Source organism: Mesoplodon bidens (assembly GCF_964165515.1).
Source record: "Mesoplodon bidens genome assembly, chromosome: 8".
In the NCBI taxonomy this organism is placed as follows: Eukaryota; Metazoa; Chordata; class Mammalia; order Artiodactyla; family Ziphiidae; genus Mesoplodon; species Mesoplodon bidens.
In genome coordinates this window covers 101,240,587-101,268,580 of record NC_138165.1, presented here as the reverse complement: position 1 = coordinate 101,268,580, position 27,994 = coordinate 101,240,587, and the positions used below count along the sequence as shown (strand labels likewise).

Sequence of the window (27,994 nt, the reverse complement as noted above, 5' to 3'; positions counted from 1 at the left end):
TTACCAGATAATCCCTTTGCAGACTAAACTTTGAATCTTAAGAGTGAAGAATCATACATTTCACTCATTACTGCACAGGATTTATAATCCATGAAAAGACAGTTGGTATTAAAGAAAGAAAATGAGTATATTTGTGGCTGAGGTAGTAATAGGGTAAGGACTTAATGTGGATTCCACCTGAAACAGGCTGTTTTGGTCATAATGGACACACTTATGAACAGAGCTGGATGGAGAGAAGCAGGTGAGTGGAGAAGGTAGAAGGAGAAGAGAAGCATTGTATCAGGAGTCTCTGGTACACGGGAGGATCCTTCAAGGAGAGACCACTCATAAGCTGTGGAAGGGAAATAGTGAGACTTGGAAATCCCGTTGTTTCTGTCCCTCCTTGTGATGAGCATGACAATGACACAGACTGGAACTGACTCAGTGAGACAAGAGATAGCAAAGTGGCCTTCATTTTTAAGGTCTGATGTTTTGTAAGCCCTCAGACATTTTGTAAATGTTATCCTTGTTGTGTTCATCACCAGTGTCACAGGGGACCACAGCAGTGGTGAGAGAAAAGGTTTTCTAGGCAAAGAAGACCTCTGAGGATAGGCAGGGGAAATTAAAAAAAAAAAAAGATGGTATTGTTTCTTAAATCACATAGGGGGGGTGGTTTGTGGTATCCAAAATTTGATGTGATATAAGTAGGTTAGGACCAGTAAAATTTGGCTATCTTGTTAATGTGAACTCTGTTTATTGCCAAAGATAGACATCTAGTCATCAAATGACTGGAAAATGAATCCTAATGTGATGGAAATGGTTTGTGAAAACTTACAGCATATCTTACAGAGAACTCTGTATTCTAGTTTGAATAACTGAACTTTACAAAATTCAACAAACTAAGTCTACCATGTGTCATAGAAGGGCAACCTTTCTTAATGAATAAACAGAAGAAACTGTATTTTCAGAGGATGCAAAGGTTCTGAGTTGTCTGTTTTGCAAAGCAGTATGAAGTTAAAAATACAGAAAGTAATAAAAAGTATTATGGCCTTTAAACTATTTTCATACTCTCTAAGCAAAAACAGTAACTTTAAAAACGGTCCCAGGTATAAAGACCCAAATCACCAAAAGTGGGCTAAGAGACAAGTTGATCAAGCCTCTGGCACTCTACCCAGCTTTAGCATTATTGGCAAAGCCCCTGCCTTGCAGTAGCTTTTGTCCAGCTGTATGAAGTGCACCATAGAAAAGGACATCTGAAATGACACAGAGTGAGTCTACATATCAACCTCATGAAGCAAAGAGAAGCCAAGTGATGGAGTTAATACATTTCTAGATATTCTTTTCCAAGAAGCCTTGACTGTCAGCTAATCATCAGAAGAAGAATGATTTTATTCTCTTATTCAGATTGAAGAAGCAGTTGGCTTTTAGAACGAACACTGAAGAGTATGTAGGGAGGAAATTAGAGAAAATACACTTTCAGTCAATGTAGAAACTTTTGTGATGTAATCCCAGACAAGTTTCGGTTAATTGATCTTTTTGCATAATTAGGCTGAGTTTATCAGTTAACAAGACATAAGGACAAACTGTGTGTATAGAAGTAATAAAATTATTCTTCTAGAGAAATGGCATCTAGGACACTGCTCTGCATGCCCAGAATAAGCACTCAGGAACTATGCCTTTAATGTGTGGATGGCTTGGGGATGAAGACCTCAAGAGTGAAGACATTCCTACTTGGAGTCCAGTTGCACAATGACTTTAATAAACTCTGAAAGTTCTATCAGGTTACTTACATTTGTAAGATACATTTAGCATATGAAAATGTTGCCTGAAAGATGAGCTGTCTAAAGAGCGAAAACAACATTTAAAAGCAGAATTATTCAAGAGATTGCAGGTTAGATGGTTTTCTTTTTGGGGGGGTGGAGTGGCAGTTAAACAAACCTAGAAACCTCAGGGGGCATAACTCAAGACAGCCTATTTCTTACTTAAGCCAATGAGGATTGGGTAGCTTTCCTGGACAGCTCTTCTTGAGCCAGTGATTAAGAGACATGGACTCCATTCAACATGTGGCTCCACCATCTTGGAATCCTTCAATTCCAACTATTTAGTTTGAGGAGAAAGAGTATGGAAAATTGTGCAGGATGTTTCATAGCCAGGTCTGGTTTGAAAGTAATAAATATTACTTCTTTTCACATTTCAGGGGCCAGAGAAGTTGGGAAACATAGAGATGTATATACAAAAGGGAAATGAAATATTTTTGTAAACATATAGTATTGGCTGTGCTTAAAATCTTGTATAGGGAAGGGTTCTTGCTTTCAAACATTGCTTAATCAGAGTAAGGCATCTGAAGTGGGTGACCCTTTTAATGAATAGAGACAACCAGGAGGATAGAACTACAGCAGATGAGATAAGACTCTTCCAGGGACTTAAGACAAGAATGGGATGACTTTGTTTTTAAGATAAAAGTAGGTAGTATTGCTGAAATTTTTTGGAGGGAGAGAAGATGGCAAACGAGATTATGAGGATGCTGAAATACTCCCAGGAGAAATGGAAGGGTAAGTACTAAATTCCTTTAAAGATTTTGCTCTTTCTCCGTGGATCAGAATTTGCCCCACATGGATTTCTGAGCATTCTTACAAATGTCTCTCTTGAGACATTTTCTTAGGAGGAATGATAACTTTCCAAATTGTAGAAGAGTCTGTCTTTAAATTAGAGCTCTTGTCAATACCCACATAATTAAATTTGAACTTTAATAATATCTTGTCCAAAAAACAAAAACATTTCACTAAGTTTAAACATTTCACAAAGCTAAACGTTTCACATGTATTATCACATGATATCCTACTCTTGTCTGCCTACACACATATATGGGTTGTGCACTAGGCTAAAATTAGTATTTAGGGATATGCTGCAAGTTAATATTAAATATCTAAGCCTTTGCCTCATTTATACTGAGTCATAAAAACAATTTTGTGAACATTCACAACATGGTAAGTTTGGACTAACTAGTCTCCTTGTGTCTCTTCTTTTCCATAAACCAGTTTACTTTAGACTCAAAGCTGCATGATGGAAAGCATTGTATTTTCTTATGCTCTGCTGCATTTTAAGTATCTTGCATAGGGTTTGGCATCTAAGAGGCACTGAATAGCTGTTGAAAAAATGAAGGTATTTCCTTTGAAACTATGACCAAAATTTTTTTTTTTTTGGTATGAAATATAGTCCTTGGAGGCTGGGATAGATGTTAGAGAAAAATCAAATTTTAACAATGATTTTTTAAGATACTAACCATATGCTACCTAACCTATTTTCTGTCCATGAACTTACAAATTAAAAACCATTTGCTGGAGTTTAGCTCATATCTTGGGGGAAAACAAACACAGTGATATCAAACTAATATGAGTAAAGGAATGGGCTCAATTTCTCAGCTGACCATTGTGGATGTTACTCAGTTTGCCAGTTTTCTGGACTCTGGACACATTATTATAGTCTGTGTTTCATAGGTTTGTATTGACAAATATTTATCTAACTATAGATTTAATAACATGTAACTTGATAAAAACAACTATAAAAACATGAACAAGAGGGAAAAAAAATCTTCCATCCAAAGAGACTTAACATCAGAGAAATGTGAAAACAAGTTGCCTTGAACATGAGTCTTTTTCTGAAAACGTGCAGATAGGTAGCTAGATATGCCAGCCACACACACACACACACACACACACACACACACACAAGATAAAATGGGCTTATGGTTTGAAAGTACAGAGTTTACAAATGATTTATTACACTGGGGATTTATATTTCAGAGATAAAACTCCAAATCCTATACCAAAGTGTTCATTTTCCACAGACATACACTTTATTCTGTACAATGTAGTAGCTCTTACACCAAACATCTCTTACATCAAATCAAAGGGAAATTACTCTTTAAAAATGTAGACAGGCCTTCCCTGGTGGCGCAGTGTTTGAGAGTCCGCCTGCCAATGCAGGGGATACGGGTTCGTGCCAGGGTCTGGGAAGATCCCACATGCCGCAGAGCAGCTGGGCCTGTGAGCCATGGCCGCTGAGCCTGCGCGTCCGGAGCCTGTGCTCCGCAACGGGAGAGGCCACAACAGTGAGAGGCCCAAGTACTGCAAAATAAATAAATAAATAAATTAAATTAAATTAAAATGTAGACAAAATATTTGATAGTGTTATAACCTACATTCAGAGGGTGATGGTTAATGAGGATCACAGTATTGTTTCCAGAAATGTAACACTATGAATAGGGCATTCTGCCAGAAATAAAATCATTCATAGAAAAGCAACCTGCTCAAATCTTATCATAATCAAAAGTAAGAAAACCCAAATAAGAAAATATTACTTAAATAAGAATAAAAATATTAGAATATATATAAAATATAAGCATAAAGTATTAAATTCCACTTTTTTGATACTCACATTACATCACTACTTTGACACTTTTTCTGTTTCACATTATCATTGAAACTGTGAAATAGGTGTGAAACAATGGTCAAATCCCTTACAGACCACAGGGTAGGTTCCTGCACCTGAAAAATAAAGTAGATTACACTGAATAAGTATGAGTCTTAATTTTATACAAAAAGTTAAAATTTTAGACAAAGACTACTAGTATTTTGTTGTTAGAAGTGAAGAGATATATGTTTTTAGATCTACTGAAGAAATAATTGCCTTTACTTTTGAATCCCCTAAACCTGGACTTTGTTTAATCTACTACATCTAAACTAGGAAAATTGTCTTCTTAAGGCTTTGTCATTAGACTGTGATTGCCTTAGAAAGAGGGACTGGATCTTAATTTTGTTGTTCTTATTAAATCTCTCAAAATGTTTTCAGTAGAAGACTCAGTCTGTGTTTGTAGATTCAGTTGCATTATATTTCAAACTTATTTTCCTCACTCATACAGTTAATATGAACTTTATTTCTGTGACCTTGTAGGTTACTACATTTGTGACTAGCATAAGAATACTAGTACTAACTCCATGTTATATGGGAGACCCTCTCCAGTTCTTAACAAGTTGTATAAGAATAGTGTTTATGATTTAAATGAGGCACCCAGCTTTTCAATAAAAACATTCTGGGATGGGCACTATTAATCTAGAGCCTCAGAGCTGTATTTCTTTCTCTTGTACTCATGGGTTATCACAGCAAGTGACAATGGCACCAGTCAATACTTTCCTGTAAGATTTGTAAAGTAATTTTATGAATGAATCTTATGGAGTACACACACACACACACACACACAAATATGCCCAAAACTGTACCATCAAGATTCTAGGATTTAATTTCCAAAGTCGCTCTGCTTTTTGCATCATGAATGGTACATGTTCACATAGATAAACAGTTCAACCACTGTAACTAACTTAATTATCAACAGCTCCTTTTTCTGGAACTTTGCTTTAACTAGTTCAGCAATTTAACTGAACAAACACCTTCATTCAGTCCAACTGGTTGAGCCATGTATGAATTTTAACCTAGACATAATTCTACAATTCTATATTTAACAAGATGTCTATAGTTGATAATATAGCTCTTACGGTTGATATACTTAAAATTCAGCAGAACTCTGCATTTGATTTTCAAAAGTATCCAAAACCATTTATTTAAATACACAATCTTTCTATATAATAGACCTTAGTTAGTAGAGAGATCATCTGTACATTTCTTTTCCTCTCAAAATTATATAGTAAATATCTCTTTTAGGAGTATCTGTGGAAGGGCTGTGCCTAGTAGCATAGCTGAACTCCACCCAGAGCTCATGGCCTTGCTTGGATCAGAGGTGGGGTTAGGAGCCTGCTAAAAGAGAAAAGGATCATTTATTTGCCTACATAAACATATATTCATTTAGTGGGTTTGTGCCTAGACTATCCCTACCTACAAAGAGGAGATCAAACACAACAGATTGCATGTTGTACAAAAACTGCACACATCTAAATCCATTTTTACTAGTGGTAGGTTAAATTTACTTTGCCTTAATGTATAACACATTATCTGATTCATTTTAGTGACAGATCCATCCAAATAGTCTCCATATCAGATTTATAGGAATATAGAGGACATGCTTGAAAGAATCAATTTAAATGAAATGTCGAAGAATAATCTGATCTTCAGATTTTATGAATGTGCTTTGTTTCATGGGAGCAAAGAAAACCAGTGATAAATATAAATTAGCATAAGGAGTCACACCAAACATTAAAAGCTTTAACAGGAAGGGCGCTTGAAATAATTTAATGTTGATAAACAGCACTGCAGGCGAATTGGTGGCAATTTGTGATAAACCACAAATTTTAAAAGACTAACAGAAATCCTTCTAAATGTGCGTTATGCTGGAGTTGCAATGAGTTCATGGGGGTTCTCAGAAGAGTATTTTCAGAATTGGACATTTTGCCTTGGTTAACAAGAAAGTCGTTTCAGTAAACAGTGGGAAGTCTGCCCACTTTAACAGTGTTCTGAGTCTGGATGGTGGCAAACCAAGACAGTGACAGCTCAGTTAAGCAAGGTTCTGATTCTTGATCATGGCAAACTATCACAAGTAGCAATTCTCTTTGCTACAAAAAGGTGGGAGGTGAATATAAGTAATAAATAAAGAAAAAAATTTAAATTCTGTATATAATTGATTATGTTTTCTCAGCATTCTTGTTCTCTTGTATTTTTTTTACTACTTACCTTGAACAACTGCAAGACTCATTTTGATTACATGTCAGTTGATGTGAAAAATAATTCTTAAAATTATTCAGTTCCCTAGAAAAATGAAAAGTATTGATAAATACCTTTGGGTGATGAATACTATTGAGTTTTTCTAATTTTTATTTTATATTTGAGTATAGTTGATTAACAATGTTGTGTTAGCTTCAGGTGTACAACATGTACACGCTGTTTTTCTTAAAATAGATAACCAACAAGGACCTACCGTATAGCACAAGGAAGTCTACTATTGAGTCTTTATATGGGGAATTCTCCATACAAAACTGAATACAATAACTGAGTCCACGGTTATTAGATAAGTGGCCAGGAATAACCCTTTTAAAATTTACTGAGGAGGAGATTCAAGATGGCTGAAGAGTAAGACACGGATATCACCTTCCTCCCCACAAGTACATCAGAAATACATCTATATGTGGAACAACTCCTACAGAACACCTACTGAATGCTGGCAGAAGACCTCAGACCTCCCAAAACGCAAGAAACTCCCCCACGTACCTGGGTAGGGCAAAAGAAAAAAGAAAAAACAGAGACAAAAGAATAGGGACGTGAACTGCACCTCGGGGAGGGAGCCGTGAAGGAGGAAAGGTTTCCACACACTAGAAGCCCCTTCGTGGGCGGAGACTGCGGGTGGCGGAGGGGGAAAGCTTTGGAGCCGCAGAGGAGAGCGCAGCCACAGGGGTGCGGAGGGCAAAGCAGAGAGATTCCCGCACAGAGGATCGGTGCCGACTGGCACTCACCAGCCCGAGAGGCTTGTCTGCTCTCCCGCCGGGGCAGGCGGGGCTGCGAGCTGAGGCACAGGCTTCAGTCAGAGCACAGGGTGAGGACTGGGGTTGGAAGCGTGAACACAGCCTGAAGGGGCTACTGTGCAAAGGCTAGCCGGGAGGGAGTCTGGGAAACGTCTGGACCTGCCGAAGAGGCAAGAGACTTTTTCTTCCCTCTTTGTTTCCTGGTGCACGAGGAGAGGGGATTAAGAGCGCCGAATAAAGGAACTCAAGAGACGGGTGCGAGCTGCGGCCATCAGCATGGACCCCAGAGACGGGCATGAGATGCTAAGGCTGCTGCCGCCACCACCAAGAAGCCTGTGTGCGAGCACAGGTCACTCTCCACACCCCCCTTCCGGGGAGCCTGTGCAGCCCGCCACTGCCAGGGTCCCGTGATCCAGGGACAACTTCCTCCGGGAGAAAGCACTGTGCGCCTCAGGCTGGTGCAACGTCACGCCAGCCTCTGCCACAGGCTCGCCCCACATCCGTACCCCTCCCTCCCCCCGACCTGAGTGAGCCAGAGCCCCAAATCAGCTGCTCCTTTAACCCCATCCTGTCTGAGTGAAGAACAGACGCCCTCAGGCGACCTACACACAGAAGTGGGGCCAAATTCAAAGCTGAACCCTGGGAGGTGTGCGAACAAAGAAAGAGAAAGGAAATCTCTCCCAGCAGCCTCGGGAGCAGCGGATTAAATCTCCACAGTCACCTTGATGTACCCCGCATCTGTGGAATACCTGAATAGACAATGAGTCATCTTAAATTGAGAAAGTGGAGCAAAGATATATACATATATATATATTTTTCCCCTTTTTCTCTTTTTGTGAGTGTGTATGTGTATGCTTCTGTGTGTGATTTTGTCGGTATAGCTTTGGTTATACCATTTGTCCTAGGGATCTGTCCATTCATTTTTTATTTAACTTTTTAATTTTTTTTCATAATAATTATTTTTTCTTTTAATAAAGTTATTTTATTTTACTTTATATTATTTTATTTTACTTTATCTTCTTTCTTTCTTTCTTTCTTTCTTTCTTTCTTTCTTTCTTTCTTTCTTTCTTTCTAGTTTTTCTCCCTTTTATTCTGAGCTGTGTGGATGACAGGCTCTTGGTGCTCCAGCCAGGCATCAGGGCTGTGCCTCTGAGGTGGTAAAGTCAGGACACTGGTCCACAAGAGACCTCCCAGCTCCATGTAATATCAAACGGCAAAAATCTTCCAGAGATCTCCATCTTAACGCTAAGGCCCAGCTTCACTCAACGACTAACAAGCTACAGTGTTGGACACCCTATGCCAAACAACTAGCAAGACAGGAACTCAACCCCATCCATTAGCAGAGATTCTGCCTAAAATCATAATAAGGCCACAGACACCCCAAAACACACCAGACGTGGACCTGCCCACCAGAAAGGCAAGATCCAGACTCATCCACCAGAAAACAGGCACTAGTCCCCTCCATCAGGAAGCCTACACAACCCACTGAACCAACCTTAGCAACTGGGGACAGACACCAAAAACAACGGGAACTATGAACCTGCAGCCTGTGAAAAAGAGACCCCAAACACAGTAAGTTAAGCAAAATGAGAAGACAGAAAAACACACAGCAGATGAAGGAGCAAGGTAAAGACACAGCAGATCTAACAAATGAAGAGGAAATAGGCAGTCTACCTGAAAAATAATTCAGAATAATGATAGTAAAGATGATCGAAAATATTGGAAATATAATGGAGAAAATACAAGAAACGTTTAACAAGGACATAGAAGTACTAAAGAGCAAACAAACAATGATGAACAACACAATAAATGAAATTAAAAATTCTCTAGAAGGGTTCAATAGCAGAATAATTGATGCAGAAGAACAGATAAGTGACCTGGAAGATAAAATAGTGGAAATAACTACTGCAGAGTAGAATAAAGAAAAAAGAATGAAAAGAACTGAGAACAGTCACAGAGACCTCTGGGACAACATTAAACACACCAACATTCAAATTATAGCGGTCCCAGGAGTAGAAGAGAAAAAGAAAGGGACTGAGAAAATATTTGAAGAGATTATAGTTGAAAACTTCCCTAATATGGGAAAGGAAATAGTTAATCAAGTCCAGTAAGAGCATTGAGTCCCATACAGGATAAATCCAAGGAGAAACACACCAAGACACATATTAATCAAACTATCAAAAAGTAAATACAAAGAAAAAATATTAAAAGCAGCAAGGGAAAAACAACAAATAACACACAAGGGAATTCCTATAAGGTTAAGAGCTAATCCTTCAGCAGAAACTCTGCAAGCCAGAAGGGAGTGGCAGGACATATTTAAAGTGATGAAGGAGAAAAACCTACCACCAAGATTACTCTACCCAGCAAGGACCTCATTCAGATTTGATGGAGAAATTAAAAACTTTACCCACAAACAAAAGCTAAGAGAATTCAGCACGACCAAACCAGCTTTACAACAAATGCTAAAGGAACTTCTCTAGGCAGGAAACACAAGAGAAGGAAAAAACCTACAATAACAAACCCAAAACAATTAAGAATATGGTAATAGAAATATACATATCGATAATTACCTTAAAGGTAAATGGATTAAATGCTCCAACCAAAAGACATAGACTGGCTGAATGGATACAAAAACAAGACCCATATATACGCAGCCTACAGGAGACCCACTTCAGACCTAGGGACACATACAGACTGAAAGTGAGGGGGTGGAAAAAGGTATTCCATGTAAATGGAAATCAAAAGAAGGCTGCAGTAGCAATTGTCATATCAGACAAAATAGACTTTAAAATAAAGACTATTAGAAGAGACAAAGAAGGACACTACACAATGATCATGGGATCAATCCAAGAGGAAGATATAAGAATTATAAATATTTATGCACCCGACATAGCAGCACCTCAATACATAAGGCAAATACCAACAGCCATAAAAGGAGAAATCAACAGTAACACAGTCATAGTAGGGGAATTTAATGCCCCACTTTCACCAATGGACAGATCATTCAAAATGAAAATAAATAAGGAAACACAAGCTTTAAATGATACATTAAACAAGATGGACTTAATTGATATTTATAGGACATTCCATCCAAAAACAACAGAATACACATTTTTCTCAAGTGCTTATGGAACATTCTCCAGGATAGATCATATCCTGGGTCACAAATCAAACCATGGTAAATTTAAGAAAATTGAAATTAAATCAATTATCTTTTCTGACTACAATGCTATGAGACTAGATATCAATTACAGGAAAAAATCTGTAAAAAATACAAGCACATGGAGGCTAAACAGTACACTACTTAATAACCAAGAGATCACGAAGAAATCAAAGAGGAAAAAAAAATTACCTAGAAACAAATGACAATGGAGACATGATGACCCAAAACCTATGGGATGCAGGAAAGGCAGTTCTAAGAGGGAACTTTACAGAAATACAATCCTACCTTAAGAAACAAGAAACATCTCAAATAAATAAACTAACGTTATACCTAAAGCAATTAGAGAAAGAAGAAGAAAAAAAAAAAAACCCAAAGTTAGCAGGAGGAAAGAGATCATAAAGGTCAGATCAGAAATAAATGCAAAATAAATGAAGGAAACAATAGCAAAGATCAATAAAACTAAAAGCTGGTTCTTTGAGAAGATAAACAAAATTGATAAACCATTAGCCAGACTCATCAAGAAAAAAATGGGAGAAGGCTCAAATCAATAGAATTAGAAATGAAAAAGGAGAAGTAAGAAATGACACTGCAGAAATACAAAGGATCATGAGAGATTACTACAAGCATCTCTATGCCAATAAAATGGGCAACCTGGAAAAAATGGACAAATTCTTAGAAATGCACAACCTTCCAAGACTGAACCAGGAAGAAATAGAAAATATGAACAGACCAATCACAAGCACTGAAATTGAAACAGTGATTAAAAATTTTCCAACAAACAATAACCCTGGACCAGATTGCTTCATAGGCAAATTCTACCACAGATTTAGAGACGAGCTAACACCTATCCTTCTCAAACTCTTCCAAACTATAGCAGAGGGAAGAACACTCCCAAACTCATTCTATGAGGCCACCATCTTTGTGACAAAGATGTCACAAAGAAAGAAAACTACAGGCCAATATCACTGATGAACATAGATGCAAAAATCCTCAACAAAATATTAGCAAAGAGAAACCAACAGCACATTAAAAGGATAATACAACATGATCAAGTGGAGTTTATTCCAGGAATGCAAGGATTCTTCAATATATGTAAATCAATCAATGTGATACACCATATTACCAAGTTGAAGGAGAAAAAAACATATGATCATCTCAATAGATGCAGAAAAAACCTTCAACAAAATTCAACACCCACTTAGGATAAAAACCCTTCCAAAAGTAGGCATACAGGGAACTTACCTCAACATAATAAAGGCCATATATGACAAACCCAGAGCCAACACCATTATCAATGGTGAAAAACTGAAAACTTTTCCTCTAAGATCAGGAATAAGACAAGGTTGTCCACTCTCACCACTATTATACAACATAATTTTGGAAGATTTAGCCACAGCAATCAGAGAAGAAAAAGAAATAAAAGGAATCGAAATCAGAAAAGAAGAATAAACCTGTCACTGTTTCCAAATGACATGGTAATATACATAGAGTATCCTAAAGATGCTACCAGAAAACTACTTGAGTTAATCAGTGAATTTGGTAAAGTAGCAGGATACAAAATTAATGAACAGAAATTTCTAGCACTGCTGTACACTAATGATGAAAAATCTGAAAGTGAAATTAAGAAAACACTCTCATTTACCATTGCAACATAAAGAATAAAATATCTAAGAATAGACCTACCTAAGGAGACAAAACATCTGTATGCAGAAAATTATAAGACATTGATGAAAGAAATTAAAGATGATACAAATAGATGGAGAGATATACCATGTTCTTGGATTGGAAGAATCAACATTGTGAAAATGAATCTACTATCCAAAGCAATCTACAGATTCAATGCAATCCCTATGAAACTACCACTGGCATTTTTCACAGAACTAGAACAAAAAATTTCACCATCTGTATGGAAACAGAAAAGACCCTGAATAGCCAAAGCAATGTTGAGAAAGAAAAATGGAGCTGGAGGAATCAGGCACCCTGACTTCAGACTAAACTACAAAGTTACAGTCATAAAGACAGTATGGTAATAGCACAAAAACAGAAATATAAATCAATGGAACAGGATAGAAAGCCCAGAGATAAACCCACGAACATATGGTCACCTTATCTTTGATAAAGGAGGCAAGAATATACAGTAGAGAAAAGACAGCCTCTTCAATAAGTGGTGCTGGGAAAACTGTACAGCTACAAGTAAAAGTATGAAATTAGAACACTCCGTAACACCATACACAAAAATAAATTCAAAATGGATTAAAGACCTAAATGTAAAGCCAGACACTATCAAACTCTTAGAGGAAATCATAGGCAGAACACTCTATGACATACATCATAGCAAGATCCTTTTTGACCCACCTCCTACAGAAATGGAAATAAAAACAAAAATAAACAAATGAGACCTAATGAAACTTAAAAGCTTTTGCAGAGCAAAGGTAACCATAAACAAGACCAAAAGACAACCCTCAGAATGGGAGAAAATATTTGCAAATGAAGCAACTGACAAAGGATTAATCTCCAAAATTTAGAAACAGCTCATGTAGCTGAATAACAGAAAAAGAAACAACCCAATCCAAAAATGAGCAGAAGAACTAAATAGACATTTCTCCAAAGAAGATATACAGATTGTCAACAAACACATGAAAGAATGCTGAACATCATTAATCATTAGAGAAATGCAAATCAAAACTACAATAAGATATCATCTCACATCAGTCAGAATGACCATCATCAAAAATCTACAAACAATAAATGCTGGATAGGGTTTGGAGAAAAGGGAATCATCTTACACTGTTGGAGGGAATGTAAATTGATACAGCCATTATGGAGAACAGTATGGAGGTTCCTTAAAAAAAACTAAAAATAGAACTACCATATGACACAGCAAAGCCACTACTGGGCATATACCCTGAGAAAACCATAATTCAAAAAGAGTCATGTACCAAAATGTTCATTGCAGCTCTATTTACACTAGCCAGAACATGGAATCAACCTACGTGTCCATCTACAGATGAATGGATAAAGAAGTTGTGGCACATATATACAATGGAATACTACTCAGCCATAAAAAGAAACAAGATTGAGGTATTTGTAGTGAGGTGGTTGGACCTAGAGTCTGTCACACCAAGTGAAGTAAGTCAGAAAGAGAAAAACAAGTACCGTATGCTAACACATATATATTGATCTAAGAAAAAAAATGGTTATGAAGAACCTAGGGACAAGACGGGAATAAAGACACAGACCTACTAGAGAATGGACTTGAGGATATGGGGAGGGGAAAGGGCAAGCTGTGACAAAGTGAGAGAGTGGCATGGACATATATACACTACCAAACATAAAATAGATAGCTAGTGGGAAGCAGCCATATAGCACAGGGAGGACAGCTTGGTGCTTTGTGACCACCTACAGGGGTGGGATAGGGATGGTGGGAGGGAGGGAGGTGCAAGAGGGAAGAGATATGGGAACATATGTATATGTATAACTGATTCACTTTGTTATAAAGCAGAAACTAACACACCATTGTAAAGCAATTATATACCAATAAAGATGTTAAAAAATTACTGATATATCAAAGCTTTCCAAGATATATGGAAGTTTAATTCTATTAGGACAACACAGAAAAGAACAATTTGTGACCTCTAAAAAAGAATTAGTAAAGGTATAACAATTTTGGATCTTTCCCTCTTCCTTTTTTTTTTCTTAAATTAAAAAAAATTGCTTTCTTGTGGGAAAGATAAGATGAAATTAATTGCATTAAGTCTTTGGCACATCTGGACTTGTGTCTGTTTTTGCAGCAATGACTAGACTGAGATTTTCTGTAGATACATGTTTGACAATACAGAAAACAGAGAATTTGCTGAAATTCTAGGAACGCTGGGGAAATAGTCAGCCATGTGGCATTGATCCCCTTTGATCCCCAAGAGGAGAAGAGAGCAGATCAAGAAATCCAAATGACCACTCTTTTCAGGAGATGATAGAAAATAATGAGGATGATTCATTGCCAGCACATGTCTGAGAAGGCAGTAGAACATGAGTACAAACCTAGAAAGCTAGCAAAGGGCCCAAAAGAGAGGAACTCCAGTTGTCAGAGTGATGCTGGGATTAGCCAAAATGTTTAATGGAGTTTTTGTTTAGTGTTTTGATGATTAGGCTGCCTACTCTTTGATCATATCTTCATAAGACAAACTTGAAATATTTTCTATAAAGAGAATAGAAAGAAAATTCGGCAATCCTCATGAATGGGCACATTTTCTTCTTATTTTTAATTATAATTGTCATGCAAATTTTAAAATTGTTATTAGCTTCAAATGAAACTCTGATAAGTTTCTGTCGTATCTGTAAAATTTCAGGAACTTTCAAATTTCTCTCTTCATTGTCCAATGTTAATTACTCTTGTGCTTATTATATTACCATTCATTTGTAGCAGTATTTTTGTAAATTCAGCAGAAAAGTTTAAATCTTCTTACAGTGTTTATAAATGATTGAATTCTTTTCATTAACTAAGCTATCAAAATTCCAAGGAACTATTACTAATTCTATTAAAAACTTATCACTTCCTTTTAATAAATTACCATTTTTTGGTATAATCTGTATATATTTTGGCTGTAATTTAGATCTTAATATGAGAATCATTTCTATTAATTTAATTGTTCATATTTATCACTTTTGTTTCATATTTCATTGATTTTTACCAGAATGTTCTTTTACCTCCTTAATCAATAAATTTAAATTTGACAAAGAAGATACACTTGATACATACCCAAGCCAAAAGCCTGTAATTTCTTCATAAAATTCTTATAAACATTTTTTAAAATTGGAAATATAATTGTGTATTCTAGATTAATTATATATTCCATTTATATTAAAAAGTATTGTGCATTTTAATTGAATATGCCGCCCTAATAATAATCCTGAAAGTAGAAAATTTTGCTCTCAAGTAGGCTTTGATGAGAAACAAATTCTCCGCATGTAATTTTACACTTCTGATTTCATGAAGTATTTTCCACATACTAGCTCCCAGCTTCATACATTTAAAACCTATTTTTCCTTCTTCTCTTCTCACACATTTCCAGTACTGGATCTCATGAGTCCCATTCATAATGCAGTGCAGCCCTGGCTGTACCCCTTTGTGTTACACCAACCAGTGTGTGGACATGGGAAACAGTAGGAAGCAGTTCCCAACCAGTGCAGAGAAGTGACTGGGTACCACATAAAAATCCCCCACTAGAAGAAATCAAAATTATTCCTAACTTAACTTCCCCTTAGCTGGGGAATGCCATGGCCAAACAAAAAAGAGAAAATTTAGAGTAGGAAGTGTCTGTTGTCTTAATTAAGTGGGAGCCAGATATATTACTTTTGAGAAAATTATGTAACTTTTGTCTATGCAAACACATAACGGGATCCTCTCCTAGAAGTCCTGGACAAAACTATGCAAATGAGCGATCTTGAAACTTATTCTTTATTCACTTCACTGTAAACATGACTATGGTAGGTAGAATTCTAAGATGGTCCTTCCAAGATTCCAGCCACTGATGTACTCACCTTCTCCCAGTTAATTCCTACACTAATTCAGGTACTGCAGTTAATATATATATATATATATATATATATATATATATATATATATATATATATATATATATATATATATATATATAAACTCAAATCAGTAGAGGTACGGTGATTATCCAGGTGGGACTGACCTCATTTTATGGACCCCTTAAAAGCAGAGTTTTTTTCTGGTAGGTCACAGAAGAGAAAGTCGAAGAGACACGCGCTGGCTAGCCTGAAAGAAAGCAAACATAAGTTGTAAACTACCTATTAGAAACATGAGGCAAGTAACAACACGCAGCCTCTACTTGCTAAGAGCTATCTCTGGCCGTTAGCTAAAAGGAAAATGGAATCTCCACCCCACAGCTTTAGCGAGATAAATTCTGCTAACATCAATGATTTCAGAAGAGAACCCTGAGCCCAGATGAGACTGCAGCCCCAACTGACACCTTCATTTCATCCCAGCAAGATCTTGAGGTGAGAATCCAGACATGCCATGCTCAAATTTCAGACATGTAGAAACTGGGAGATGATAAATTTGTGTTACTCGAAACTGTCAGGTTTGTGGCAATTTGTCATGCAGCAAAAGAAAGCTATTAAAATGCTTCTCTTCATAGGAGTTAGATATAGGAGGTAGAATATAAATTGGGGAAATCTCAGTTCATATAAGCAAAACCTAAGCATGAGAGAGAGTATGCATAGCAAAATGACACAGAGTAGGTCTTATTCACAAAGACAGGTCTGAAGGGACACACAGTGACAACAGATCACTGGACATGCCTTCCCAGGGATCCAGGAGTAGCTCAGGGGTGGCAAGTCAAGAGTGATGGCTCTCAGAAGGAGGACCATTGTGAGGACTGCGTTCAGGGAGAAGGTATCTTTGGGCACAGCTGAAGCCAACATTTGAGCGGTGCAAAAATAATGAACAGGTCCAAAGTAAGTGTTTTTTTTTTTTTTTCTATAAGGTTTCACATAGACTTTCCAGCTTTCCCCTACAAAATCTATGCAAAAATATGCAAAACCAAATGGCTCTGAAGAACCTAAGTGCAGGACAGGAATAAAGATGCAGACGTAGAGAATGGACTTGAGGACACGGGGACAGGGAAGGGTAAGCTGGGAGGAAGTGAAAGAGAGGCATGGACATATATGCACTACCAAATGTAAAATAGATAGCTAGTGGGAAGCAGCCTCATAACACAGGGAGATCAGCTCAGGGCTTTGTGACCACCTAGAAGGGTGGGATAAGGAGGGTGGGAAGGAGACGCAAGTGGGAGGGGATATGGAGATACATGTATATATATATATATATATATATATATATATATATATATATATATATATATATATATATATATATATATAGCTGATTCACTTTGTTATACAGCAGCAAGTAACACAACAATGTAAAGAAATTATACCTCAATAAAGATGTTAAAAAATATATGCATTGTGGGAAGATGACTTTGCTGTAAGTGGATGCTTCGTGGTGAGAATGAAGAGGACTGAATTCGGTTTCAAGGCAGGAGGAGCCAGCTGCATCTGGGAAAGGACTGTTCTTGGACGAGGATGCTCTAGGAGTCAGCTGACTTAATCACGATCTCAAATGGAGAGTGTAAGAGAACTGTGAGTAAAAGATTTATGATAATCACATGTAACTGTGGATGTCTGAAAAAGAAAGACATGCAGTGAGATCAGAAGTGCCATCAAGGAAACAAGGTGACATCTGCTTGATGAATTTTTCAAGGTTTAGGGTCTGAAACTCTGTTTTCATGGCTTTCATCTCAGAAGCCTGATTTATTCAGCAGGTGAAGAGGGGATGCATCTCTGTGAAGGAGTAAGGGAGGGTCATACGGAATAATTAAACTCCCTGGAGATAGATTTACACAAGAATGCAAATTTACAATGAGAAATATAATGTCAAGAGTATTGGGATATTTCTGTTGGTGTGGCTAGCACAATTTTTTTTTCCTGTAAGCAGACCTACACAGGTATTTGAACTGTAAAGGAAGGTACCGTGATAAGCTTGGAATTAGAGAAAAGAAGATCAAGGTGATGTTTCCAATGTTTAATAGCATTAGGCTCTCATAGCCACATATGACCATCTTAACATCAGGAGTACACCTGCCACTCTACCTAGAGTTACACATTTCTGCCCTGAATAGCCCTCGTGCTATATTTTCTGGCTAAATAGATATGCAGTGGCATTGAGAATATCCCTCCAACATGCATTCCTTCCTCACAGTCATCATGCATCTAGCATAGTATTTATTACATTATGTTGTTAGATATCATGCTTAATTAGAATATAAACTCATTGAAGCTGAGGCCAAACAGTAATGGTTTTCATAATCCCAGCAGCTAGCATAGTCCCTGACACAGTCATAGATACTCAATAAGTGATTATGAATTAGATTGCTGATAATGAATGAGTGAATGAAGGAACGAAGTATATGGGTGACATTCTTATATACGATTATTTTTCTTTTCCTCATCTAGTCTACACCTGATGGGGCTGGGTGTATTTTATTTTTCCCCTAATTAAACACTAATAAACTTAGTGCCAGTTCTATGAAGGTTATGCAAATGTGCTTAGTAGCTTCTCATTTCAAAGGTAACACAGACATATTTGTTGTATGGTCTTTGATGTATTCTCTAGGTGTTCCGTGTCAGCAAAGTCCTTTCCCTTTTCAACATAGATCCCCTCCCACCTAGCTTGTTTTGGTTATACACATGTTGTTCTTGAAGCATATTTATAGAGGCATAGTTCAATTACGACTTTATTTTTAAGGTGAATAAAAGAAATACTAGTACTAATAGAGAAGTTCTCTTCTGTAAATGTTAAAGTAGGTCAAATTTTAAAAAGTTAAAAAATAGCAATTAAGTTGGCTACTTCTCATGGTATCTTTGCAGAGGACTTGTTTTTCACAATTAAAAAAAATGCTCAAGAACAATAGTTTGTTTCTCTGTTATCAATTATTACTACATGTATGAAGCAATAGGCTTCACACAATATTTTATAGGGTAATAACTTGACAAGATTTTAGGGGGAAGTTAAAAAGTGAACACAAATTAACTCTGAGTTACTTACTCCTCAAATCTCCAAACGAATCTCAAGATTTGCCTTTACCTGTGGTCAGAAAGAGAGAATGAGGCATATGCCATTCATCACTCTCCATTAAGATGAGGTTCATTCAAAACACTGGCATTCACACAAGAAGTGATACCTTAGCCATTCTGTCCACAGATAGCTGATGGAATATCTATTGTGCACACAGCCCTGAATGAGATCCTGTGGGCAACTATTAAAAATTAATCAGATATTATTACTGCCCTGAAGAGACATATTCATTAACAAGAGATATATCTGTAAAAATAATATCTATTTAACTAGATCATTATTTAAGATGATGCAAAATTAAGGACTCTTAAGCAAAGATAAAGAAAGTTTATGACTACCGACTGAAGGAACTACTAAAAGAATATACTGAAAGAGTATATTATTGATACTAAAGGATATATATACTTCAGTAAGAAAAACATTGAATTCCCATGAAGGAGTGTGATGCAAGCAGTCAAAACAAGGAAAGAAACTGGCAAACGTATTGATAAACCTGAATCAGAACTTCTTGGGGGAAAGTAATAGCTAAGGAGAAGGAGGGATTAAAAATAAATTGGACTTAAAATGTTGAAGTCCACATGCATTAGTAATTAAAATAAAACTTAAAAGAGCAAATTCTCATTTATAAGAAAGAAATTTTCAGTTTTGATTAAAAAAAAAACTAGTTATGCACTGTTTATGAGAGACACATCTAAAAGTAAGTTGACTCCGGCATATTAAAAGTAAAAAGGTAAAAATAAGATATAAAACAAATATTGTAATTAATATTGTTAGATAAAAATAAACTCTATTGTGGATAAAGTATTTTCTAACTTAATGATAACATGAAAAATTCACCAGAAATTTTAAATCTTGAACTTGGATACAACATAATCCTAAACTATATAAGCAAAAACTGGCAGAATTATGATTAAAAGTAAAGACACTAATTGGTAGAGATATTAATATAATTCTCAGAAACTTGACAGATTAAGCAGCACAATGTTAATGAAAATATGGAAGTTTTAAACAACACAATTAAGAAGCTTCATTTAAAAGAAATATACAAAAGTGTGCACATAAGTTTTAAAGAACACAGATTATTTTTAAAAGTGCATGGAGGGGCTTCCCTGGTGGCACAGTGGTTGAGAGTCCGCCTGCCGATGCAGGGGACACGGGTTCATGCCCCTGTCCGTGAAGATCCCACATGCTGCGGAGCAGCTGGGCCCTTGAGCCATGGCCCCTGAGCCTGTGCGTCCAGAGCCTGTGCTCCGCAACGGGAGAGGCCACAACAGTGAGAGGTCCGTGTACCGCAAAAAAAAAAAAAAAAAAAAAAAAGTGCATGGAAACTTTACCAAAAAAAAAAGCTTAATATGCCTCTCTCAGATACTTGATAAATCAAGCAGCAACAGAGCTAATAAGGATATAGAAGTTTGAATAACATAATCAATAAGCTTGATTTAAAAGAAATATAAAGGGATAAAATATAAAGAAATATAAAGAAATATAATATAACTGTTAGGGAACACTGATTATTTTCAAAGATATATGGAGCCTTTACAAAATCTGACCAGTGTGTAATCTGACCAAAGACCACTGATTTCTACCACTGACTTTACCCTTGTAAGCTCATCTTATAATACCTTTGCCTACAAAATATGGCCACTTGGACATCCCATTGTCAATGATCATCCCGTATCTTTAAGTTATCACTTGATCTACACAAATGATCTCTTATACCTGGCTTCCCACATTCCATTTGTTTTATTACAGTCTTTCCAGTTGTTGTATCTTCTTTGCCTATTCCTTTCTATTACCATCTATCTCCATCTATAATCCACATTGGTTTTTAATATTTTATTATATTTCACAATGCATGTCACATATAACCTTCCTTTTTATTTCAACTATCTCTACCCTGCTTATGAAATTTCAACAGGTTACTCATTTCTCTCTCTGAGCTTTGTCTAGTCAATCCATCTTGCATTAAGCTACCAAGAACATCTTGGTAGAACTCTTTCATCATTCCACTTGCTTGTGCAAAACATACAGTGGTTTCCGATGCTTATGAGACAGAGCTTGGACTGTAGCATTCAAAAGTATCCAATAATCCCCCAAATGACCTCTCAAAGTTCATACTTCATGATGTCCGTATAAGAATATTTTCTCCAAAAATGAAAAACCATAAAACTGCCCTGCTATGTGTAGAACATCTATTTCTCTCTTTGATTTTGTTCATGCCAATTTTTTCCCACTGTCAATATATTTTCTACTCATCTTCCCATCCATTTTTCAAAGTCCAACTTTCTACTTGAATGTTCTCTAAACACCTTCCTGAGGGGATGGTGCTACCTACTCAACTCTTATGGCACTTATCATTTATATTATGTCTATGATTTCTTCTGAGTCTGTTGTGTGATTTCTTATATTGTCTTAACTATAATCATATTCCATAAGTTTTCTTATTAATCATCTATTAAAGAAGAGGAAACCTACAAATGATAATATTAGAGCTGAAGGTCAATGCTTACTTCATTTAACAAATACTTATAACAACTAATCTCAAACCTATAATGATGAAGTTGACAGACGTTGTCCCTGCCTTCATAGATCTTACAGACTGGTGGCAGAGAAATATAAAATTGTAATAAGCAAAAGCATAACAGCTTTAGAGGAAAGCTCTGAAAGACAAATTTAGTGTGAATAGGGAGTATTTAATGGGAGGGCTATTTTGTATTGAAAGGGAGAAGAGGTGATAAGGAAAGGTCTCTGAGACTATGAGATTTAATGAAGTTTTGAGCATGTGTAAATCTCCTCAAATCTAAATTTTTCAGAAATAAGAATGAGGAATACATTATCAGAGGTACATAAGATACAACCAGTTGTAGAACTCTGAACTTGTGTGATTTTGAACAGAATATTATTAAAAAGACATTAATAGCTATAGGTTTAAAAATTATTTATTTTATCCAAATAAGACAAAATACAGGAAAGAATATTTTTCTCTTCAGGGATTAGTAACCAGTTATTATACATCATTATCATTTAATACATTCTGCATTTTACCAGAAGAGACATTCCCTGTTTTTCTAAAATATCACAGTCATATTGGAAGTAAGTGTTGGGTAGCCATTTTATCAATGTTGATTACATCTCTGTTTGGGGGCAGGGAGGAGCTATTCAGAAAAACGTGGAGGGTGATATCCACAGGTGACCAGTGGAGAGGGGCTATTGCATTTTCTTCTTTTCCTACTCCTCACCCTTTGGGGAATACTCAGATGCCATGTGGTCGTCTCTGAAAAGGCTGTTCATGGCATATCCATCAAGTCAGTGACGTCTCTGAAGACAGAGAGCACGGCCAGTCAGGTGCCCAGGGTTACAATTAAGCCATGCCCTTGGGAAGGTTCTAGATATCAAATTTCCTCTGTCACAATATTTGGGATTTAAGCCAAGATGATCAATAAAGTCTTATTTGGCCCTAAAATATGCTCTTTTATGATCAACCAGGTACTCATAATCAACTATGGTCTAGAAGATAAAACAAAAGAAGAAAGCATTAAAAAAATTAAACACAAAGAATGAAAAAAAAAAAACAAACTTCAGAAAAGTAGCACTGATAACAAAAGTCATTATGACTGAAATTATCAGAACTATTTGTTGAAATTGTTTTTGTATTTTTTTCCTCCATGGAGATTATTCAAAAGAGGACCTTCTATAAGAATGGGTGATTCTTTTTCCCTAATATTTCAGGTGAAGCCTGATCTCCAAGATGTTTCAAAATTGATTCTAGTATACAGGATACTGTTACATATTTCTTCACCAACACTTGCAGATAGCATAGGTGTTTGCAATTCAATTACTCTTCTAGACCTAGGAATCCTAAGTAATTTGCTCTATATTTCCTTTCAAATAAATATTAAATTAACCTCCTTTCTTGAAATCGTAGTGAGAAGATGACTGGGGCTCAGTTATCTCCAGGGCTTCTTTACTCCCATATATGGGTCCTAAGCCTGAATGACTTGAAGAGCTCTGCACTGAAACAGCTGGGGTGCCTTGGACAGAATTCTTTACCTCTGTGCTGTTTCTTTACGTATTCTCTTCAGCATGACTGCTTCAGGATGGCTGAATTTCTTACATGTTGTCACAGGACTCATAAAAATGCAAGAAGAGAGAGATAAAAAGAGATTAATTGAAGGGGGGCCAGGGAGAAGCTAACATCTGAGATCACACAGCATCACTTCTGTAAAGCCCACCCGCTGTAGTTCAATGGGAGGAAAGCTAGACCCAATCTCCTGACAGAGGAATGTCAGTGTCATACTTTAGGAGAAGCCTTCTTTTGAAAATATAAACTGCCATACTCACAACTCATTGGCCATAACTGGTCACATGGCCTCATTCATTCACAAAAAGCCTGAAAAGGAAAACCAGAAATAGATGCTGAGTCACACTAATACTGATCATAGAAGCCCCTCCCCCCACTCCATAGCCTTCTTTATGCTGTGTTGAAGTGCTAGCCACCTAATGTGTCTTATTTGTTAGCTTTATGGAGTTTTGCTTTAATAGTTTGCTTTCGGACTTGTGACTAGTAGTCACAAAGAAAAATAGCCAGTTAAGCAAAATCTGTGTTTGCTTTTTCTATAGAAATATTACTCAGAATTGCTCAGAACGTTAACCATTACATCAGTACGGTCTGTGTAAAACTTATTTCTTTTAGAGGTAACACCAGCGGAAAAGTTCTCTTCACTGAAGAACTGGCAGGCATCCTCCTTTCTCATAAGGAAAGCTATTCCATTTATCATGCTCTCCTTTTCACCCTGGATGCCAGGGATTTCATAGTCAGTCCTGAAAGTTAAACATAGTGACTATGTTATCATTCACTAAGGTTAGCTTGCTATGCCTTCCTATTTTCACTGCTTCCAATTTTGTATTTGTGTTACTTCAGCCTCATTATTACATATATCTGATTGTGCTGGTGACTACACCAATCTATATGTGATGAAATAACATAGAACTATACACACATTTCATACTAACACCATTTTCCTGGTTTTGTATTATACAATCATTCTTTAAGAAGTAACAATTGAGGGCACACAGGTGAAGGGTAAATGGGATGCTCTGTACTATCCTTGCATCTTTTTGTGTATCTATGATTGTTTCAAAAGAAGAAAGTGTAAAAAGCCACCAGCTTGTACATTTCACATGGGAATTTTATTGTTTGCAAATTATACCTCAAGTAATGTTGATTACAAAAAATAAGCATCAGTGTCATTAACTCCTCAATAATGAATAAGCAAAATGGAGTGACCCCAGGTTTGAGTTCCCTAAGAAAATAACAAACTTCTGGAAATAAATAACATGCCATTTATTTGGTCAAACCATCTCAGGAAAAGACCTAAGGATATTTACACTCAGCCCACTTGTATAAATGAATATAGTGCTGACAGCATAGAGTGTAAGCAATCAGTCTGAATCAGATGGGGTTTATCATCAGGGTACAGAGTGATAGAAGTGCAAATAAGCAGAAAGGAAAGCTCTCATAGTGAAAACAACAGTGCTTTATCTGCCCAGCCAGCAACACCAAGGCCAGAATCCAAGCAGAAATGTGGATAGACACAGGTCATTGAGACCCATAGACACCTCTGAAATAAGAGAGGGGTAAGAGGAGGGATGTGGGAAGTCTAGCCCCAACTTTCACCCCCAATGTCTTTGGTTGTTCCCAAGATGTGAGAGCATAACATGAGGAAGATCAAGCAAAGTCTGCCACTTACCTGGGCCCCAGGTTGAGGTGGTGGATGCTCATACCCAGGGTTTTCTCTACATTGGTACAATCAAGCCAACCAAATGAAGAGACGATATTAGCATGTAATTTTTAAGCTATCCCTAACCACGTCTTCAGATCACTAATGGTTAATGGGCTTTTAGAGAGATTACCTAGAACACTTGAGAGCCAAGGCTGCACCAGCTGCTATGATAGGCCTGAATCACTGGCTTCTGAGCAGCAGTGAAATGATTTTTCTAGAAATTGCTCAGTTAGCATAGATGAAAATCATTAGCTTGATCTGATTTCTAAAGATCAAAGGAAAACATACTGCTGGATTTCTCAAAGTGTAGCTCTCAGGCCCACAGATTCCCAATAAAAATTAGAGATCTCAGACCCACCACTGGTGGATCTCAGGAAGCAGGGCCCGGGAATATGCATTTTAATAGGCACAAGGGTACTGTTTATGCCGGGACTCACAGGTAGAGTGTAGCTGAAAGCAGCAGGTTGATCAAAAACTTTCTTTTTTTCCCCAATAGTGGTCTTATCATTCTTTGTATAAAGTTGTAGATGTCTGGTAGAACAAACTAGACAGATGTGCCCTCCCCCTCCTGCCCCCCACATTGCAGAGCCAAAAATCAGAAATAATCAGGAGATACGCAGATGAGAAGAGGAAGAGGCATAACAAGAAGCCTAGTACTTCCACCCACAGAGGAATCGGTCACTGTGTAACATTAGCATTACTAGATTCTGAAAAATCTTTGAAGTGCACATGGCTCAAAAGAAATTAATAATGTAATTCTAGAAGTCCACACTTGTTCCCTTAGATACATAACACTGCACAAACAATTTGGTTGCAATTTCAAGGCAGTGGTTTCACAGTTATTTGATTAAACTATGATGCCTTTTCATAAGAAGGAGACGGACTGATAGCACTTCAAGGATTTTGCAAGTGCCACAATTTAAAATTATAACTTAGCCTGCTTGTAATGATATTTTTAGCTGATTCCTCCTGCTTATAAATACATTTCCATATATTATTCCCAGGACATTTTCCTCATGATCACAGAGGCTTCTTTTTCAATGAAGTCAACACACAGCCTTTCTGAGACAAAATAAAGTGAGGAAAAGAAACAAAGATAACATTTAGCTCCTGAGAAACACGTGCGGTCAGCAAAGACTGTGCCTCTAAATTATTGACAAGAAGTACTTCCACAAACCATGGGCTTTCCTTATATTTTACTGTCCTTCCCAAACCCCAGGGCCTTTAATTAGGTGACCTGACCTTGGGGGCAAAAGGGAAACGGACAGAGCTGTGAGATTCAAAACAAGCAGGCAAGAAAGCTGGAAAATGCTGATGAATCACTGTGTATTCTGAAAGGGTGAGGTCATGCATTTTTTCCCATGAATAGTTATCTCCCTTTTTACTAAGGGCTACATCATCCATTTTATTGGGGATTATTTTGTTTGGGAGTCAGGGATATTTGTTCCTGTGACCACCCTCCCCCCCATAGAAACCAACATTTTATCTACAAACACAAGACACTGTATCCTTTGAAACAGGTAGCCCCAGCGCTGCTCAGCTGTTGCCCTTGACCTTAAGAGAACTTTTATTTTTCTCTCTACTTCTCAGCCTAGATTCTATTTTCATGCCAATGTGACATTGTGGCCTTTCTTATGAAGGGTTTGCCAGTTGTGCTGAACTTGCCAAGTTGTAGCAAAATATTTGGTACATGTTTAACATATGTTATGTTGAACTGCAAGGAACTAATTTTGCCAAAGACATTGCCCTTGATGGAGCAGGCAGCTTGATCTAAGCCAGATTATGTATCAAAAGTGTGTGTGTTTTGATATTAAAAAATATTAATAAACTAGAAATCTTCATCTAGTTCTTTCATCTTCAACTTTAGATTTAAAACAGAAGCAAAGCAAAACAAAGTGATTTATTCAATAAAAATTTGTAGCTATTCTGTATTATCAGCAAGTCTGTTACTTTTTTAAAAATTACAGAATACTTAGAATTTTTCTCCATTTTAGTTTGGGGACAATAAAGGTACAAAGAGGAACAAAATAAATAAAATGAACATGATCATAATTATCTGTTTCTGAAGAGAAACCCAGACCATGCATTCTGCTTGTATTCACTAGGTGTTCATATTATTAAGTCCTGTGTGGACTTATCAAGTATAGAATTGTTTTATTTTGGTTTGATTTTAGGGTAGTGCACTTTCAGTGTTATAAAAATAAAAGTATCTATATATTTCTATGAATTAAAGTGAACCAGATCAAAATACTTGTGATGAGGTTTGTACATGAATCTACTTTTTTCTCCCTTCATGCTTTTATTCCTTTTTTAAAAATTTTTTTATTTTATTTTTTTTGCGGTATGTGGGCCTCTCACTGCCATGGCCTCTCCCGTTGAGGAGTACAGACTCCGGACGTGTAGGCTCAGCGGCCATGGCTCACGGTCCCAGCCGCTCCGCGGCATGTGGGATCTTCCCGGACTGGGCCACAAACCCGTGTCCCCTGCATCGGCAGGCGGATTCTCAACCACTGAGCCACCAAGGAAGCCCCTTTTATTCCATTTTTAAGTGCCTACTGAATGACATCTAGCAATTCAAAGCTGAGAAACACTTCCACTATCATTAAATCATTCTAAAGGTAAAGTTTTTACTAATATTGGAGAAAACACTGTCATCCATATGTATATATATATATATATATATATATATATATATATATCATGTTCTACAGAAATGAGTGATTAAAATATTAATTTGAATTTTGAAAATTGCTTTCAAAATAAAATAGAACTCAACTTTTCTGTTATGTAATTTTTCCATGTTAAACTAGAAAGATCATTAAGACATCATTTTAATAACTTCTAATTACCATTTTGTTCTGCATGTCCTCCATATTTTTGTGCAGGTGCATGTACGAGCCTTCTTTATTCTGTTCTACACTACAGAAAATTGACGTCT

The 27,994-nt window shown here is 36.8% G+C and overlaps 1 pseudogene across 1 annotated transcript in view; it reads right to left on the bottom strand.

Moving 5' to 3' along the window:
* Window positions 1–22,720: 22,720 nt before the first annotated feature.
* Window positions 22,721–27,994, bottom strand: part of LOC308621338 (small ribosomal subunit protein eS4-like) — a 31,116-nt pseudogene continuing 25,842 nt past the window's right edge. Inside the window, exons 2-3 of the transcript in view lie at window positions 23,932–24,094; window positions 22,721–22,780 (exon numbers count right to left, since the gene is read on the bottom strand). The product of the transcript in view is annotated as a small ribosomal subunit protein eS4-like (transcript). The remainder of the gene's footprint in view (window positions 22,781–23,931; window positions 24,095–27,994) is intronic.